This window comes from Lolium rigidum, chromosome 2, assembly GCF_022539505.1.
Source record: "Lolium rigidum isolate FL_2022 chromosome 2, APGP_CSIRO_Lrig_0.1, whole genome shotgun sequence".
Classification (NCBI taxonomy): Eukaryota; Viridiplantae; Streptophyta; class Magnoliopsida; order Poales; family Poaceae; genus Lolium; species Lolium rigidum.
Window position 1 is genome coordinate 80,220,649 of NC_061509.1, and position 19,360 is coordinate 80,240,008.

Sequence of the window (19,360 nt, forward strand, 5' to 3'; positions counted from 1 at the left end):
CTTGGTCACGTCGAAGTCAAACCCTCTTGGAGGACCTTGTGGCTTAACCCACTTGCAGGACACGGGGCTTGCCCCCGAGTCCATTCAGCCATTGCTACCTCTTGATCTCCCGCGAGCCTTCATCTTCATCTGCCTCAACCAGGACCACCGCATGCTTGAATTTATCCTGGTATACCTGCGGGTGGCGCTGTTCATATAATGACAGCCTCGCACCATATGCGCCGGTGAAGGGTAGTCCGCTTGGGAGGCCACATCCTTGATTGGTGATGCGAGACCCACCACCGCCAACTCGATCGCTTCTTTTCAGTCACACGAGCCGAATAGCATCGGTTCCTAACGGTCCTGAAGCGCTGGATGTATTCTGACACTGTTTCTCCGCGCTTCTGTCGCACTTGTGCTAGATCGGCAATGCCAGCCTCGGAAGCCTCTGAGTGATACTGCATGTGGAACTGTTCTTCCAACTGCTTCCAAGTCCGGATTGAGTCTGGTGGCAGCGATGTGTACCACCCGAAAGCCGATCCTGTGAGGGACTGTGCGAAGAACCTCACACGTAGCTCATCCGATGCTTGAGATCGTGCCCGAGCTGTGCCAAATATCGGCTCACATGCTCGATTGAGCTGGAGCCATCCGATCCACTAAACTTGGAGAAATCGGGGAGCCGATATTTGGGTGGTAGTGGGATCAAATCGTACTCGTTGGGGTACGGCTTGGAATAGCCGATTGCCCTTCTTTTCGGCACCATGCCGAACTGGTCTCTCAAGATTGTACTTGATCCGATCCGCGGTGCTGGCTGCAGGAGTCGAACTCTGAAGATTCGCTGGAGTGGCATACTTAGCCAGCCACGCTTTCTTCTCAAGCTCTAAGCCAACTGCAGGAGTTGAGCTCTGGAGGTTCGTCGGAGTGGCATACTTAGCTAGCCACATCTGCTTCTCAAGATCTGTTCCCGAAGTCCCTCCTGCTGTTCCAGAAGTCCCCTCTTGTTGCGGTCCGGTTCGTGAGTGCCCGATTCATCTGCGGTCCGGCACGTATGCGCACGTGTATCCGTGAGGGATCTCCTTAGGCGCCTCATACAAGAACTGGTAATCACTAGGGTCACCACCGATCTTGTAGACGACGTATGCCGGTGAACTCGGCACTTCTGGTGCTGCCAACGCGAATGGCAGCGGTGGTCGGGACTGAAGTGGCATCTCTCCTTGGTGAGTCCTGATACGTCTCCGACGTATCGATAATTTCTTATGTTCTATGCCATATTATTGATGATACCTACATGTTTTATGCACACTTTATGTCATATTCGTGCATTTTACGGAACTAACCTATTAACAAGATGCCGAAGTGCCGGTTCCTGTTTTCTGCTGTTTTTGGTTTCGAAATCCTAGTAATGAAATATTCTCGGAATCGGACGAAATCAACGCCCGGGTTCCTATTTTTCCCGGAACCATCCGAACACACGAGAACCGCCGAGAGAAGGGGACAGGGCCACCAAACCACACCCCGGCGCGGCCGGGGGGGGGGGTGCCCCCCTATGGTTTGGGCAGCCCGTGGCCCCTCCGACTCCGACTCTTCGCCTATTTAAGCCGTCGTGACCTAAAAACATAGACAGAAAAGACGAACCTCCAGAAAGACTCCAGGGGCGCCGCCACATCGCGAAACTCCAATCCGGGGGACAGAAGTCTCTGTTCCGGCACCCTGCCGGGACGGGGAATTGCCCCCGGAGCCGTCTCCACCGCCGTCTTCACCGCCATCTTCACCGCCATCGCTGCCTCCATGATGAGGAGGGAGTAATCCACCCCCGAGGCTGAGGGCTCCGCTGTAGCTATGTGGTTCATCTCTCTCCCATGTACCTCAATACAATAATCTCATGAGCTGCTTTACATGATTGAGATTCATATGAGTTTTGTATCACTACTATTCTATGTGCTACTCTAGTGATGTTATTAAAGTAGTTTTATTCCTCCTGCACGTGTGCAAAGGTGATTAGTGTGTGCACCGTGTTAGTACTTGGTTTATGCTATGATCATGATCTCTTGTAGATTGCGAAGTTAACTATTGCTATGATAATATTGATGTGATCTATTCCTCCTACATATGCATGAAGGGGACGGTGTGCATGCTATGTTAGTACTTGGTTTAGTCTTTTGATCTATCTTACACTAAAGGTTACTAAAATATGAGCATTATTGTGGAGCTTGTTAACTCCGGCATTGAGGGTTCGTGTAATCCTACGCAATGTGTTCATCATCCAACAAAAGTGTAGAGTATGCATTTATCTATTCTCGTTATGTGATCAATGTTGAGAGTGTCCACTAGTGAAAGTGTAATCCCTAGGCCTTGTTCCTAAATATCGCTATCGCTGCTTGTTTACTGTTTTACTGCGTTACTACTGCTGCATTACTACTGCTTGTTTACTGTCCTGGGCAAAGCACTTTTCTGGCACCGTTGCTACTTATTCATACCACCTATATTTCACTATCTCTTCGCCGAACTAGTGCACCTATTAGGTGTGTTGGGGACACAAGAGACTTCTTGCTTTGTGGTTGCAGGGTTGCATGAGAGGGATATCTTTGACCTCTTCCTCCCTGAGTTCGATAAACCTTGGGTGATCCACTTAAGGGAAAACTTGCTGCTGTTCTACAAACCTCTGCTCTTGGAGGCCCAACACCGTCTACAGGAAAGGAGGGGGAACGTAGACATCAAGCACTTTTCCGGCGCCGTTGTCGGGGAGGAAAGGTAAAAAGGCACTCATACTCCGGTTCCGAGTAACGATACTTTTCTGGCGCCATTGTGTTTGTGCTCGAAGCTATTTCCTTTAGATCCTGCAATTGCATCTTTTTGTTTCTTGTTTACACTAGTTAGGCATAATGGAAAACAACAAAAAATTTAGTGAGCTCTTTAATCTTTTTCCTGATTTAGAATTGTTTGGTGCAAACATTAAAAAACCAATGGAACCTCATTTGCATGCTAGTAGCGATGTTATTAGTATGAATGCAATTACTGCTAATACTATGGAGAAGTCTAAGCTTGGGGAAGCTAGTTTTTGTGATCTTTTTAGCTTCCCATCTTCAGGTGAGAAAATTTGCTCTGATAATACTTTATCTCCCATATGCGATAACTCTAATGATGCTTGTGATATTTTAAATGCACCTACTAAAAGTATCCCATATAAAATACCTATGAAAATTATTGAACATGTTATGGATAACCGCTATGAAGGGGATGGAACTGTGCATCCTGGAGATCATTTACTGTTTTTGCATGAATTATGCGGGTTATTCAAGTGTGCAGGTATCTCTACGGATGAAGTGAAGAAGAAATTATTCTCTATGTCTTTGACTGGTAAAGCGGCGCATTGGCATAAACTGCTGAAGGATGAGCATTCTCTTGATTGGAAGGATATTGTGCATCTATTTTATTCTAAATTCTATCCTCCAAGTGAAATTCACAAAGACCGAAACCGAATATATAATTTCTGGCCTCATGATGGAGAGAGTATTGCCCAAGCATGGGAGAGATTGAAGTCTTTAATGCTCAAATGCCCCAATCATGAGCTTCCGGGTAATATCATTATTGATAATTTCTATGCGAGACTTTCTCTTCAAGATAAGACTTTGCTTGGATGCTACTTGTTCCGGATCATTCACGCGCAACAAAGAAGAGTTTAAAAGGGACCTTCTTGATCGGATTAAGGAGAACGCCGAAGATTGGGAGAACGACAAAGGTAAAGAGTCGGTATAAATTATGATTATGAATGCATTGAAACTTTTATGGATACCGATAAATTTCGAAATATTAGTGCTACTTATGGTCTTGAATCTCAAGTTGCTGCAAATCTTTATAAAGCCTTTGCTTCTCATTTTGAATTGCCTAAAAAGAATTTTGATAAGTATCATGAACCTTTTAAAGAGGCTTGCATGAAGAATGAAATTGTTGTTAATTATTGTAATGAGCATGCTCAAACTCCTAAGAATGTTATTTCCTATAAGCATGTTAATTTTTGTGGAATACATAGACCTTGTGGAATTAATCAAATCAAAGATGAATATTGTATCCATCATGCTAATGAAAAAACTAGAAAGTGGTTTAGGGCTCTAGATGATCTTGGTAAAAAGGTTTGTTCCCTCTATCCTTTTATTTGTGAAGTTTGCCATGAAGTGGGTCATTTTAATTTTCAATGCCCCTCCAATGATAATTTGAACCCAATAAGTGCCGCAAATTTGTATTGTGATGATGAAATTACTCCTAACCAGCATGATGAACTTACTTTATTTTTGGGGTGTGAAGAAATGTCGAGAAAAATCTCTTTGTTACATATGAGTGATCTTGATATTGATGATGTCCTGCATGGGTGTTTTTCTTATTGCATTGATAATAGCCATACAAATACTTACATACAAAATATTTTAGAAGATGACACCTTGCCAAAATATGATAGCACCGCTGTGTGTTTTCAACTAATTAATGAAAAGGAGGGATCCTCCCAAGTTTCTTCTATTGTTTCTGGAAGTAAATCAGGTTATGCGGACAAGCCACCCTTCAAACCTCTTCCTCCTAAAGAAGGGAACGAGGAGAAGGAAGAGAAGAAGAAGAAGAAGAAGAAGGGAACGAAGAAGAAGAAGAAGAAGAAGAAGAAGAAGAAGAAGAAGAAGAAGAAGAAGAAGAAGAAGAAGAAGAAGGAGAATAAAAAGAAAGAGGTAACGGCGTATCCCCGCGTGAATGAGATAACGCTAGGTAACCGTAAGTATGTTGCTCCTAATGATTATTGTGACAATGAATCTGAATACGATGATCTTCCTATGCCCTTTACATACATTAGTGATCATGATTTGAATGAGCACACTACTTTTGATATTACAAGTCTCTGGGAAACTAATTCTGAAAATGATGATAATAATTGCCATAGTGTCAGTACTATCCATGCTTCCTCCCATAATGATATAGAAAGCTCTAAGCTTGGGGAAGAGGTGTTTGAAAATCCTTTAGCTACTGGTAATTATGTTCTTGATACATCTCCTTCTAATAACAATGATGGTGTGGACACAGATAAACCGACCGTGAAAGATAACTATTCTATTTCCTATGATGACACTCGTGCCCCGATCTCTCGATGATTATTATAAAGAATGCTATGATATAGGTTCTAACTATCCTTATGAAACTTGTCATAGTCATGATTGGATTACTAAAAACAATTCCCTTAATATGCAATTTGTTCACCATGTTCAAATTCTTGATAATAATCTTACTCCAATTACTATTAATGAGAATAACTCTTCTTATGCCAAATTTAATGATACTTCTATGCATATGAACCATGATAAGAATGTTTTAAGTGATGGGTATATTGTGGATTTCATCAATGATGCTACTGAAAGTTATTATGAGAGAGGGAAATATGGTTATATGCATTTCAATAATATTAAGTTTCCCCTCTTTATGTTGAGAATCTTGAAGCTACTTTTGTTCTATCCTCTTATGATTGTCACTTTGTTCTTCATGAATTCATTTGTGTACAAGATGCCTCTGCATAGGAAGCATGTTAGACTTAAATGTGTTTTGAATTTGCCTCTTGATGCTCTCTTTTTGCTTCAAATACTATTTCTTGCAAGTGCATCATTAAAACTGCTGAGCCCATCTTAACGGCTATAAAGAAAGAACTTCTTGGGAGATAACCCATGTGATATTTTGCTACAGTAATTTGTTTTATATTTGTGTCTTGGAAGTTGTTTACTACTGTAGCAACCTCTCCTTATCTTAGTTTTGTGTTTTGTTGTGCCAAGTAAAGTCTTTGATAGTAAAGTGAATACTAGATTTGGATTACTGCGCAGAAACAGATTTCTTTGCTGTCACGAATCTGGGTCTAATTCTCTGTAGGTAACTCAGAAAATTATGCCAATTTACGTGAGTGATCCTCAGATATGTACGCAACTTTCATTCAATTTGGGCATTTTCATTTGAGCAAGTCTGGTGCCCTTTTAAAATTCGTCTTTACGGACTGTTCTGTTTTGACAGATTCTGCCTTTTATTTCGCATTGCTTCTTTCGCTGTGTTGGGTGGATTTCTTTGTTCCATTACCTTCCAGTAGCTTTGAGCAATGTCCAGAAGTGTTAAGAATGATTGTGTCGCCTCTGAACATGTGAGTTTTTGATTATGCACTAACCCTCTAATGAGTTTGTTTCGAGTTTGGTGTGGAGGAAGTTTTCAAGGGTCAAGAGAGGAGGATGATATACTATGATCAAGGAGAGTGAAAGCTCAAAGCTTGGGGATGCCCCGGTGGTTCATCCCTGCATATTTCAAGAAGACTCAAGCATCTAAGCTTGGGGATGCCCAAGGCATCCCCTTCTTCATCGACAAATTATCAGGTTCCTTCTCTTGAAACTATATTTTTATTCGGCCACATCTTATGTACTTTACTTGGAGCGTACGTGTGCTTTTGTTTTTGTTTTTGTTTGAATAAATGCTTGTGTGGGAGAGAGACACGCTCCGCTGGTTCATATGAACACATGTGTTCTTCGCTTTATCTTTTAGTGTTCATGGCGAAGTTTCTTCTTTGTTAAATTGTTATATGGTTGGAATTGGAAAATGATACATGTAGTAAATTGCTATAATGTCTTGGATAATTTGATACTTGGTAATTGTTGTGCTCATGTTTAAGCTCTTGCATCATATACTTTGCACCCATTAATGAAGAAACACTTAGAGCTTGCTAATTTGGATTGCATATTTGGTTTCTCTAGAGTCTAGATAATATCTAGTATTGAGTTTTGAACAACAAGGAAGACGGTATGGAGTCTTATAATGTTTACAATATGTCTTTTATGTGAGTTTTGCTGTACCGTTCATCCTTGTGTTTGTTTCAAATAACCTTGCTAGCCTAAACCTTGTATCGAGAGGGAATACTTCTCGGGCATCCAAAATACTTGAGCCAACCACTATGCCATTTGTGTCCACCATACCTACCTACTACATGGTATTTATCCGCCATTCCAAAGTAAATTGCTTGAGTGCTACCTTTAAAAATTCCATCATTCACCTTTGCAATATATAGCTCATGGGACAAATAGCTTAAAAACTATTGTGGTATTGAATATGTACTTATGCACTTTATCTCTTATTAAGTTGCTTGTTGTGCGATAACCATGCTTACGGGGACGCCATCAACTATTCTTTGTTGAATATCATGTGAGTTGCTATGCATGTCCGTCTTGTACTGAAGTAAGAGAGATCTACCACCTTTATGGTTGGAGCATGCATATTGTTAGAGAAGAACTTTGGGCCGCTAACTAAAGCCATGATTCATGGTGGAAGTTTCAGTTTGGACATATATCCTCAATCTCATATGAGAATAATAATTGTTGCCACATGCTTATGCATTAAAGAGGAGTCCATTATCTGTTGTCCATGTTGTCCCGGTATGGATGTCTAAGTTGAGAATAATCAAAAGCGAGAAATCCAAAATGCGAGCTTTCTCCTTAGACCTTTGTACAGGCGGCATGGAGGTACCCCATTGTGACACTTGGTCAAAACATGTGCATTGCAAAGATCCGGTAGTCCAAGTTAATTAGGTAAAGGTGCGGGCACTATTAGTATACTATGCATGAGACTTGCAACTTGTAAGATATAATGTACATAACTCATATGCTTTATTACTACCGTTGACAAAATTGTTTCATGTTTTCAAAATAAAAGCTCTAGCACAAATATAGCAATCAATGCTTTCCTCTTTGAAGGACCATTCTCTTTTACTTTTATGTTGAGTCAGTTCACCTATTTCTCTCCACCTCAAGAAGCAAACACTTGTGTGAACTGTGCATTGATGCCTACATATTTGCATATTGCACTTGTTATATTACTCTATGTTGACAATTATCTATGAGATATACATGTTACAAGTTGAAAGCAACCGCTGAAACTTAATCTTCCTTTGTGTTGCTTCAATGCCTTTACTTTGATTTATTGCTTTATGAGTTAACTCTTATGCAAGACTTATTAATACTTGTCTTGAAGTACTATTCATGAAAAGTCTTTGCTTTATGATTCAGTTGTTTACTCATGTCATTACCATCGTTTTGATCGCTGCATTCACTACATATGTTTACAAATAGTATGATCAAAGTTATGATGGCATATCACTTCAGAAATTATCTTTGTTATCGTTTTACCTGCTCGGGACGAGCGGAACTAAGCTTGGGGATGCTTGATACGTCTCCGACGTATCGATAATTTCTTATGTTCTATGCCATATTATTGATGATACCTACATGTTTTATGCACACTTTATGTCATATTCGTGCATTTTACTGGAACTAACCTATTAACAAGATGCCGAAGTGCCGGTTCTCGTTTTCTGCTGTTTTTGGTTTCAGAAATCCTAGTAACGAAATATTCTCGGAATCGGACGAAATCAACGCCAGGGTTCCTATTTTTCCCGGAACCATCCAGAACACACGAGAACTGCCAGAGAAGGGGACAGGGCCACCAAACCACACCCCGGCGCGGCCAGGGGGGGGCGCCCCCCTATGGTTTGGGCAGCCCGTGGCCCCTCCGACTCCGACTCTTCGCCTATTTAAGCCGTCGTGACCTAAAAACATCGACAGAAAAGACGAACCTCCAGAAAGACTCCAGGGGCGCCGCCACATCGCGAAACTCCAATCCGGGGGACGAAGTCTGCGTTCCGGCACCCTGCCGGGACGGGGAATTGCCCCGGAGCCGTCTCCACCGCCGTCTTCACCGCCATCTTCACCGCCATCGCTGCCTCCATGATGAGGAGGGAGTAATCCACCCCGAGGCTGAGGGCTCCGCTGTAGCTATGTGGTTCATCTCTCTCCCATGTACCTCAATACAATAATCTCATGAGCTGCTTTACATGATTGAGATTCATATGAGTTTTGTATCACTACTATTCTATGTGCTACTCTAGTGATGTTATTAAAGTAGTTTTATTCCTCCTGCACGTGTGCAAAGGTGATTAGTGTGTGCACCGTGTTAGTACTTGGTTTATGCTATGATCATGATCTCTTGTAGATTGCGAAGTTAACTATTGCTATGATAATATTGATGTGATCTATTCCTCCTACATATGCATGAAGGGGACGGTGTGCATGCTATGTTAGTACTTGGTTTAGTCTTTTGATCTATCTTACACTAAAGGTTACTAAAATATGAGCATTATTGTGGAGCTTGTTAACTCCGGCATTGAGGGTTCGTGTAATCCTACGCAATGTGTTCATCATCCAACAAAAGTGTAGAGTATGCATTTATCTATTCTGTTATGTGATCAATGTTGAGAGTGTCCACTAGTGAAAGTGTAATCCCTAGGCCTTGTTCCTAAATATCGCTATCGCTGCTTGTTTACTTGTTTCTCTGCGTTACTACTGCTGCGTTACTACTGCTTGTTTATTGTCCCGGGCAAAGCACTTTTACGGCACCGTTGCTACTTATTCATACCACCTATATTTCACTATCTCTTCGCCGAACTAGTGCACCTATTAGGTGTGTTGGGGACACAAGAGACTTCTTGCTTTGTGGTTGCGGGGTTGCATGAGAGGGATATCTTTGACCTCTTCCTCCCTGAGTTCGATAAACCTTGGGTGATCCACTTAAGGGAAAACTTGCTGCTGTTCTACAAACCTCTGCTCTTGGAGGCCCAACACTGTCTACAGGAAAGGAGGGGGAACGTAGACATCAAGTCCCTAGAGCTGGTCCTGACGGAGAGTACTAATGCCTCATGATTTCCTGGATCACCCGAAGGGCGACACGCTCCAAAGTGTTCACCAGGCTCTCAGAATGGCGGTGCAGCGAATGAGCTACCATGAAATTAATCTCCTGACGCAGAGACCTGGTGCGCTCTTCTGACGGGGCGGACAGGTCTACTCCATCGAGCGCGCCTTCAGGTGAGAACCCTTTCCACCCGATGCCGTGTGAGCGGGTTCTCCGGAAAGAGCCGATGAGGTCGGCTTCGAGGATCGCTTTGACCTCGTCATACTTCTTCTTGAGCTCCTCGGTCGGATCTTCGTACGTGATCGGGAGTACCTTCCGCCATCTCGGATGTAGATGGCGATGCGGTTGATGTCGAAGACTGTCCCACCGGGCGTGCCGAGAATGTGTTGCGGTCGAAACCCACCGGCGAGCAGCGACGTGCAACACAGGTAGAGCCGGGAGGCTCCCGGGACTGCGGCTGGCCCCGGTCCCTCGAGCGACGGCCCGCAAAGCCTCGGCACGCACGTCCGATGCTCGGTGCAAGGGCGTGCCACCGACCTATACCTGGTCAGGAAGGTGATGGATTTGCTTCGCTTAGTTTCCTGCATGGCATACACGTAAACATTAAATACGAGCCTCGATCGGCTCTCAGGTTGTCCTGTGAATTGGCTCAGGGAGCCGATCCATCCATGATTCGTACGAGGTGTACGATCACATGGTGGTCCTGCTTGATCAATATAAAGCTAAAACGACCTACGACGATTTGGGGTTTTCACCACATAATCGGAACATCCTACGCGTGATTGAGCCTGGCGGCCACGCACGGTGATCATAAACTGACCCTAGACAAGGCCTAAAAACCAACATGAAGTTGCTCCCCGGAACATCCTGTCTAGGGCTAGCAAACTACACCCTACGTGCCACTGGATCCTTCAACCCGTTTGTAAGGCCTAACTATGCAGATATTAAACTAATCCTTGAAGAACAAGGAGCAATCATAACAGATCGGATCTACTAAATAATGATCAAGCGAGGTGCCGCCCTTACACCTAAGATAGGTGTAAGAGCGGCTAGACGTCTAAGGGTTGCACGGACGAAAGCATATGATACGATGAAACAATGCTAACCCTAACACATCTATGATAACTACGTTGCTCGCCATCAACAAGGCTTCAGCACGAGCAACGCATGAACAGCGAATAAACGTGTCATCGCCTAGATCGCAAGATGCGATCTAGGCAGCATGATGCTTACCCGGAAGAAACCCTCGGAACAAGGGAGTTGGCGATGCGCCTAGATTGGTTTGTGGTGAACGTGATTGTTGTTTTTCTCAATAACCCTAGATACATATTTATAGTCCGTAGACTTTCTAACGTGGGAATAATCCCAACCGTGCACGAGCCAAATTCTATCTAACCGACACGTATCCTACTATATTTACAGATACACGGGCAAACTAGCCCACACTTTGTATACAAGGCCGATTCATGTATTCCTTCCATGTATATTCTTCAAGCCCATCTTAATCGCGGCCCACCTCTGATCCGGTCAAATTCTGGTGATAACACCAACATCAAGTGGTTTAACACCATATGATGATGCAAACTGGGTAATCATACCCTCTGGCTTGTGTGTGTGTGTGATGCACATGCTTATTTATGAGCAAAACCAGTGCTTGCTCATGGATTTATGTATACCTCACTCCAGCTCCTAGAAATTGTGTTGTTGTGGAGGTTTTTGCTTCTGTGATATGTTGATGCTTGCTCTTCTCCTCCTGGTTGGCTGGTGCTTGGATTACTTCACCATCTCTTGATCAATAGCAAACAATTCTTGGTGGAATTGTTGGTGGATGGTTTTGGTGGATTGGTGTTCTTCCTGTTCTATCAGTTCTTGTTGTTCTTACCCTGAGAGGCTGATGTCGATGAGCATCTAGGGGTTGGCTTGAAAAGGTTTTATACCCCCTCTCTGGTTACTCCTTTGGTCGACAGCAAGGTTGTGTGTGTGGTGACTCCTCCCCTGTTCATGTGTGCTGGTGTACATGCATCGCACCTTGTGAGCTGCTTAACTGTTCATGGTTGGTACTTGTGTCCTATGGATGAGCTCAGCAGAGTTGATATTATCTCTCCCAATTCTCATTTCTTGAGTAACCTTCCACTTGGCCTAATGTGCTTTTCTTCTTTGATGTTTGTATTTGCAGGGATCAAAGCGATGATCAAGAATGTCTCAATCCTCTTGTTGATCAAGAAATCAAGATGAAGATCATAATGTAGTTTAGCTAGTTACACTATTCATTGTAATCTTTCTTTTCTTTTCATTTACTAATTTCTGGAATGTGTTATGTAATATTTAATTCATATGAATATTGTAAAGACAATGTAAATTGTGTATGATGATCAATAAAGCTCAAATTTCTCTAATGAGCTTTTCATATTTATTTGTATTCTTTTATATTCATAATTTTCCAATTTATAATATTATTATATGAATTATTCTTTATTTGAATTATAATTTGACTTAGTGAGGTTTGAGTTTGAATTTCCAACTCAAACTTAAGATAAGATATGAAATGTTTCCCCTCTCTTCTCAAAACCTTAGTTTCAGAAGAGATCATGTCCAAGTTTGTCGCACTCTCGAAACCCTAACCCTAGCTGGTGTCGAGAGAGAAACTTGTTCCCTCTTAGGTTTTATGCAATTAAGCGCGAAATTTCCCCTAGTTTTGCGATGCAATGCACAACCCTTTCTAAAATCTACGCCGCAATTGTCTCGAATCCTGGGATATTACAATATATGTCTTCAAATCGATGATCTTGATGCCAATACTCAAGGTATATATTTTATCTTCATGGCATCCATACTTGAATCCAACACATGGAATACAAGTAATACCTATATATGGAATATTCCTTCATATAAACTCAATGAAAACATTAGTCCATAGGGGTTGTCACTAATTACCAAAGGGATTTCTATTTCTGTGCCCTCGGGTCCTTAGTTGTGCTCAGTTTTCCCCAGCTCCTTAGTTTTTCCTCAGTTTTACCCTAGCCTTTGTCTGAAACCCGCAGAAGGAGCAGAAGCAGCTCGGACGGCGAGGATTCCGTTAAGTTGACCGTTCCGTGCTGACGAGTGGGGTCGTGTCGTTTGTGGGGCCGCGTCGTGTGGGGCTGGTAGGAAGGAACCGCGTGGGACAGGACGAGACCATGTTTGTGTGGCCGTAGCGTGTGGGGCCGTAGCGTGTGGGGCCGTAGCGTGTGGGGCCGTAGCGTGTGGGGCCGTAGCGTGTGGAGCCGTGTGGGTCCGGGACGTGGGCACGAGTGGTTTCTGTCTCTTTCGCCCAGATTAGCAGTTTTCAATGTACCTTTTTCCTCTCTCTCGCTCGATCTCATTCATATTTGATAGCCCAAATTGGTAGCAAATCTAGAGCAGCTTCTCCTTCTGTTTTTTAACGACATTCATTTCTTTATGCCTTCGTTTTTACCCAATCAGGTAGGAAATCTAGGGCACAAATCCAGAAAAAATATAGGATAAGGCTGCATACAGCAGCCAACATAGCATAGATATGTTCACGACGGATCAACGAGTAGTACCGATAGAACCCTACAACATAAGCTACATTTTACATGAATTTAAGCTGCTCTACGGATAGAGCGAGTCACATACGAAGAGTGCGAGTAGGCATGTTCAACGCCTCCAGAGTTGCGCCCGTGACTCGCTCGGAGGTTGCGCAGGTGAATCCCAAGTGCTTTGTGTTTGGCCATGAACGCATGCACGTTCACCGTCGTTCCAACTCTAGCGCCGCATCTGCCAATGGATTCAGCATGGTTCACCAGGCAGTTGAAGTCGGTGGCGCGGAGCTTCCTGTTGCAGAAGGGGCACTTGTAAATGCCTCGAGCAAAGGGGACATCGTAATGGCCGGACCGCAGCCTCCTGAGGACGTGACAAGTCTTGGTGTGGAAGGACTCGTCGTCGCTGTCGACGTCGCTGCTCTGCACCTGTCACGTAGCACCAAAGATCGTGCAAAAAACACGGAGTCAATTGCAACGATGATGGAACAGAGAGTGAACAAAGATCACGCATGATAATATGGGCTCGAAAAAAAGAGGTAGCCTCGGTTACATTGGACACACTTATATCCGGGATTTGAGTCAGCAAACCACGGATCATGCACAACAAATTTGTACACACCAATTGTATACTGACCAAACCACTGAATCAATTTGTGCCCAAATATTCATCATCATCGGCACAAATCTTAAACAAAAGCAAATCACAAATGGATTGAACTAGGGAACGGACGCACCCTAATAACGCTAGATCTAACACAAATGGATTGAACTAGGAACAGACGAACCCTAATAACGCTAGATCTAACACAAAAGGATTGAAATGGGATAAGAACAAGGGAGCAAAGGGTTACCTCCGGCTCGTCGTCGACGATGCTTGGTGTCGTAGGGGTTCTCCGGCGCGACGTACGGCGCTGGTTCGTACGGGTCCCAAGCGACGGGGGCCTGGACGGTGGCGGCGGCCGATACGCCGGCGGGCTGATGCGCCGGCTGCTACGTTGGAAGCAGCGACAGGGGCCTGGACGGGGGCAGCGGCCGATGCGCCGGCGGCTGATGCGCCGACAATGGGCATCTCATTCTTCTCCATCGCCGGCGGTTTTCTTCGGGGTTTTTTCTTCGGTTGTGGAGAAGATGATGGGACAGGAGAGGCGGTTGCAGTGAGAAAGTGCGTCGAGGGAGAGAAAAAGGGCTCTATAAAGACGAAGGTGGTGTGTACCGCAACACGCGTCCGCTATGCACGGCTGCAGCGTGCACCGCGACACGAGTCTAACCGTGGGACGTTTGGTGTACTCAGTTATGACCTCGGGCCTTATACAGAAATTTTATCTGTACTCAGTTTTCCCCTCGAGTACTTAGACTGGCAAGTGCAATATACTCAGTTTTACCCTCAAGTAGCTAGTCAACAGAGAGTCAACAAATGAGATTAACATATCTAATTGATTCATTTCATGCGCAAAAAAAATCAAAAAAATAAAAACATAGTGGCACCTACTCATGGAGTCTTCGTACGCAATCTGCCACCAAGAAAACCTTAACAAACATATATAAATCAAGTTTTACCACAAATTGCCACTTCTCAGAATCACTAGTGTAGCTATGAAGATGCATGGTTTTCCACTCAAACCCCTTTGCAAAACATCTTCCCCAAAAACATAGTTTGTCTAAATGATGCCATAATTGTCACACTCATGTATATTTGAATTGCAAATAATTTTATGTAGCCCAATATGAATTATATTGTAGAAAACACGCATTTTTCATTTTGTAATTCTTTTTGTTTGAATCCCTTAGTATATTTACTATTTATGTGCCCTTGGATTGTTAGTACTACTCAGTTTTGCCCTCAAGTTCTGTCACAAATGCTCTCGAAGCCCAAACTTATCCGGATTGGTTGAGCCGTTGTCACACGGATCGACTCCACGAACCGTTGATCAGCTGATCTAACGGGCAGTATACCCCTCCCCGTCTCTTCGTGGCCACCCCTCTCTCTCTCTTCGTGGCCACCCCTCTCTCTCTCTGTCGGTGGATGCATTATTGTCACCCCTCTAACAATTATCAACTATCTTTCGCTTTCCTTTGTCTTTTAGGGGATATAGTTTTGGCATATAGTTTCGGTAATTTGAAACGGCCCAAAAGTGGTATAATTTCGGTATAAACATGAGGCATACATATTTGCGGATTTCGGTGAATGCATTATTGTCACCGCTCTAACAATTATCAACCATCTTTCGCTTTCCTTTTTCTTTTAGGGGATATAGTTTTGGCATATAGTTTCGGTAATTTGAAACGGCCCAAAAGTGGTATAATTTCGGTATAAACATGAGGCATACATATTTGCGGATTTCGGTGAATGCATTATTGTCACCCCTCTAACAATTATCAACCATCTTTCACTTTCCTTTTTCTTTTAGGGGATATAGTTTTGGCATATAGTTTCGGTAATTTGAAACGGCCCAAAAGTGGTATAATTTTGGTATAAACATGAGGCATACATATTTGCGGATTTCGGTGAATGCATTATTGTCACCCCTCTAACAATTATCAACTATCTTTCGCTTTCCTTTTTCTTTTAGGGGATCCCATATAGTTTTGGCGTTTTAGTAATTTGAAACGGCCCAAAAGTGGTATAATTATCAACTTTTTTTAGCATTCCAATATAGTTGGTAATTTCGGTGAATGCACACACTAACTATGAAAACAACTACAAGTACATGTAACTGAATAATGAATTTGTAACAAGGTATCCCTTGTAACAACTTCTAGCGCCTGGTGAGCAATGATAAGAATCCGATCGCAATTATACAACAGAAAAAACAACCGGCCATCAAATTAGCTTGCTTCTTCAACTCGATCAGCTGCCTTAACTGCTTGTTCATTTTCTTCAGTTCTCCCTTCACTTCCTCCAGTCCTACATTGGGAGCATTAGGCATAATCGGAACGGCTCCTCTCTCCGCCGCCTTCTCTACGGCAAGTCCCCCCCCTCCCAAATTGCGCTCCCCAATAGCGCCAATTGATTCCTGCAATTGAAGCCTCCAAACGTACACATCAATCCACTCGAAATGCCTGCATTTCTTCAGGATCTGAAAACAACAACGGGAACCCTAAATCCCAAATTCGAGGGAATAGCAAGAAAATCAAGAGAAAACAGAGAAATTGGAGCGAGATCTAACCTTATCCCCCTCTCTATATGGCAAGCTCTCGCATGCAAGGAACTCACGTCCACGGTTGCCATTCTCGTCCGTCTTACAGATCGACCGCTTCAGAGGCTCCTGGCGTGGGCAGTCAGGGCATCTTGTCAAAGGCACGGGTCCATACTGCGGCCATGAAGAACGGGAGGTCGAAGAGAAACTAGACATCACCCGCCTGCCGGAGAAGGGCTGCCGCTGGCGGAGAAGAAGAACAATGGGGCGCGGGGAAAGAAAGGGGAAGCAATGGCACGGGCACGGGCTGGCTCGGGCTCCCATTTTGCAACGGTCACCTAGTTAAGATGTGGGTCCGGCGCACTAACGTGGACAAGTTGTGGGTCCCATGATGATCTGGATAAGTGAAGACGTGTCCACTGCGGGGCACCAACAGCGGCCCCACTTGCCAGCACCAACCAATGTCAACTAAACGGGATTCCTTCCGTCTGAGCTCCTTCTGCGGGTTTCAGACAAGGTCTTGGGGAAAACTGAGGAAAAACTAAAGGGCTGGGGAAAACTGAGCACAACTAAGGAGCCAGGGGCACGAAAATAGAAATCCCATTACCAAAACCACACATAGGGGCAATATACCCTTACACCATCACCGACGCCTCTCCATCAACCATCCATGATTCCCCCATCCATGTGTGTGTAATTCCCCGCTCTAGGCTGTAGGGTATGGTAGGGATTGGATGAGATTGGTCATGTAATAGCTATAAGATTGTTATGGGCATAGTGCCTGGTATCCGTTGTTAGTATTTTTGACATTGTTGCAACTTGCTATGCTTAATGCTTGTCACTTTGGGCCCGAGTGCCATGATATCAGATCTGAACATGTTATTGATTCATGAGGATAATTATTGTTTTTGATCATATCTGCAAGTTGTATACACATATTATTGTCCGGAACCCGAGGTCCCAAAGTGACTTTAAATTGGGATAACCGGAGGGGATGGCTATGATGTGAGGATCACGTGTGTTCATGGACTATTAATGCTTTGCTCCGGTACTCTATTAAAAGGAGTACCTTAATTACCAGTAGTTTCCCTAGAGACCCGCTGCAACTGGCTGGTAGGACAAAAGATGTCGTGCAAGTTTCTCATTGCGAGCACAAACGACTAAATAGGAACACACGCCTATGGTTATATTATGCTAGGATGCTTTTATCAGTATTATTTGCAATGCCTATGTCTTGCTATTATATGGACTCTCTCATTCACGCAACGTCCGTTCATCCATCCATGTGCCTACAATATTTTTATCCTGCTGTCTACTGCAATCATCGCTACTACTGTTTTTATTTCGCTACTGATGTTACTTCACCACCACCACTGCTATAAAACTGTTACTACTGATAAAATGTTGCGAGAAATTCTATTTTGAAGTCCAGGTGAATTGACAACTCATCTGTTAAAGCTTATAAATATTCTTTGGCTTCCCTTGTGTCGAATCAATAAATTTGGGTTTCACTTCCTGTCGTCGTGGTGAACAGACAGATGCCATGGGCTGGCTTATCTTGGGGCCGAAAGGACGCTAGAGGATTCGGGGGAGGGTTTTTGGTATGGAGGGAGAGGTTTCCGGATGGATTCCTCAAGAACTTGGCCTTGGCCGAAGGTAGAAGATGATGAACTCAAGAGCAAAGACAACACTAGATCTCTCTATTTCCTGGTCATAAGAGCTTACTGGTTTCTGTGTACAGCGTAACGCTCTGGACGTACTCAGTTACTTCCTTAGCTACCCGCGCAAGGGTGTGCCCCCTCTCCTTATATAGGGGAGAGGGTGGCTTACAGGGGAAGAAACCCTAAGAAACCCTAATGGGATCTTTGACTAGACAAACTACTTTTGCTACCGGTGATGCCGGTACGCCTTTAATCAGAAGCTGTGACATCCTCCGGCACCTTTTACGTCATCCTTTGCCTTTGGCGTCATGGCTTCGATTAAAGCTGAAGTGCTTCGCTCATCTTTGTCTTCTAGCTCTGGAGAGCATCTTTGACTAGTCTTGCCGACGTGCTACAGTGTAGCCTGTTCTGGTACTTCGGTAGGCTCTTAGCTAGTTCCGGTATCCCCCTCCTGGGGTACCGGTATGATTCTCTGAATCAACCTTTGTTATCCGGAATAACACTTAAACCGGTACTTTGATGGCTAAAACCATCCGGTTTTGGCATGCCTTTGGCATACCGGGGGTCATCCCCCCGACATTAGTCCCCGAAGCTGGTATAGTCCGGTGGATCCTATCCAACAGACCATGCCAGGTTCTCTTTTCTCAAGGTACCGGTTTAATCCTTCCGGAATCCGGATCAAACTCTTCGGCGTTTTTGCCGAACTTATGTCTTTGTACCGATTTTCTCCGGTATCTCTATCATTAAACCTCTCCTCGACGAAGTTGAGAATATCTCGGGTACAACGCCTGTTAGTGACATGCGCACTGTGTCTGGCGCGCGACAGTGTTAGTGGTCACTTCGGTTCGTCTTCTGCGCCAGCATTTATGACGCCGCACCGGATCCGCGCAGCCGTTCCGGATCCGTGTGGCCTCCCTGTGTCCTCGTATTTTTGGCGCGTGTATCCGCAGGCCACGTGGCGGCCCACGAACCGAACCGCCGCGGCCCAGCGGTTGCCGGCCCACTTCTTCCTCTTCCTATATAACTGCGGTGCGGTTCCACTTTGTCTTCTTCTCTGCATTCGCCCCCTTTCCTGCGCACAGAGCTCATCGTCCCCTTGTGCACCCGTCGCCGCCGGTCGCCGCCAGAGCACTGCTCCCGACGAACCAGTGCCGCTACTCCGCTGCGCTGAAGGTCTCCACTGTGCCGAGAGCCTCCGACGCTCTTTCGCCGCCGCTGCCTCGAGCTTTCTTCGGCGGCTTCCGCCCCTCTTCGTCGCCGGCCTTCGTCGACGGCTGCGAGCCCGCTGCGCCTCCGGCGACCC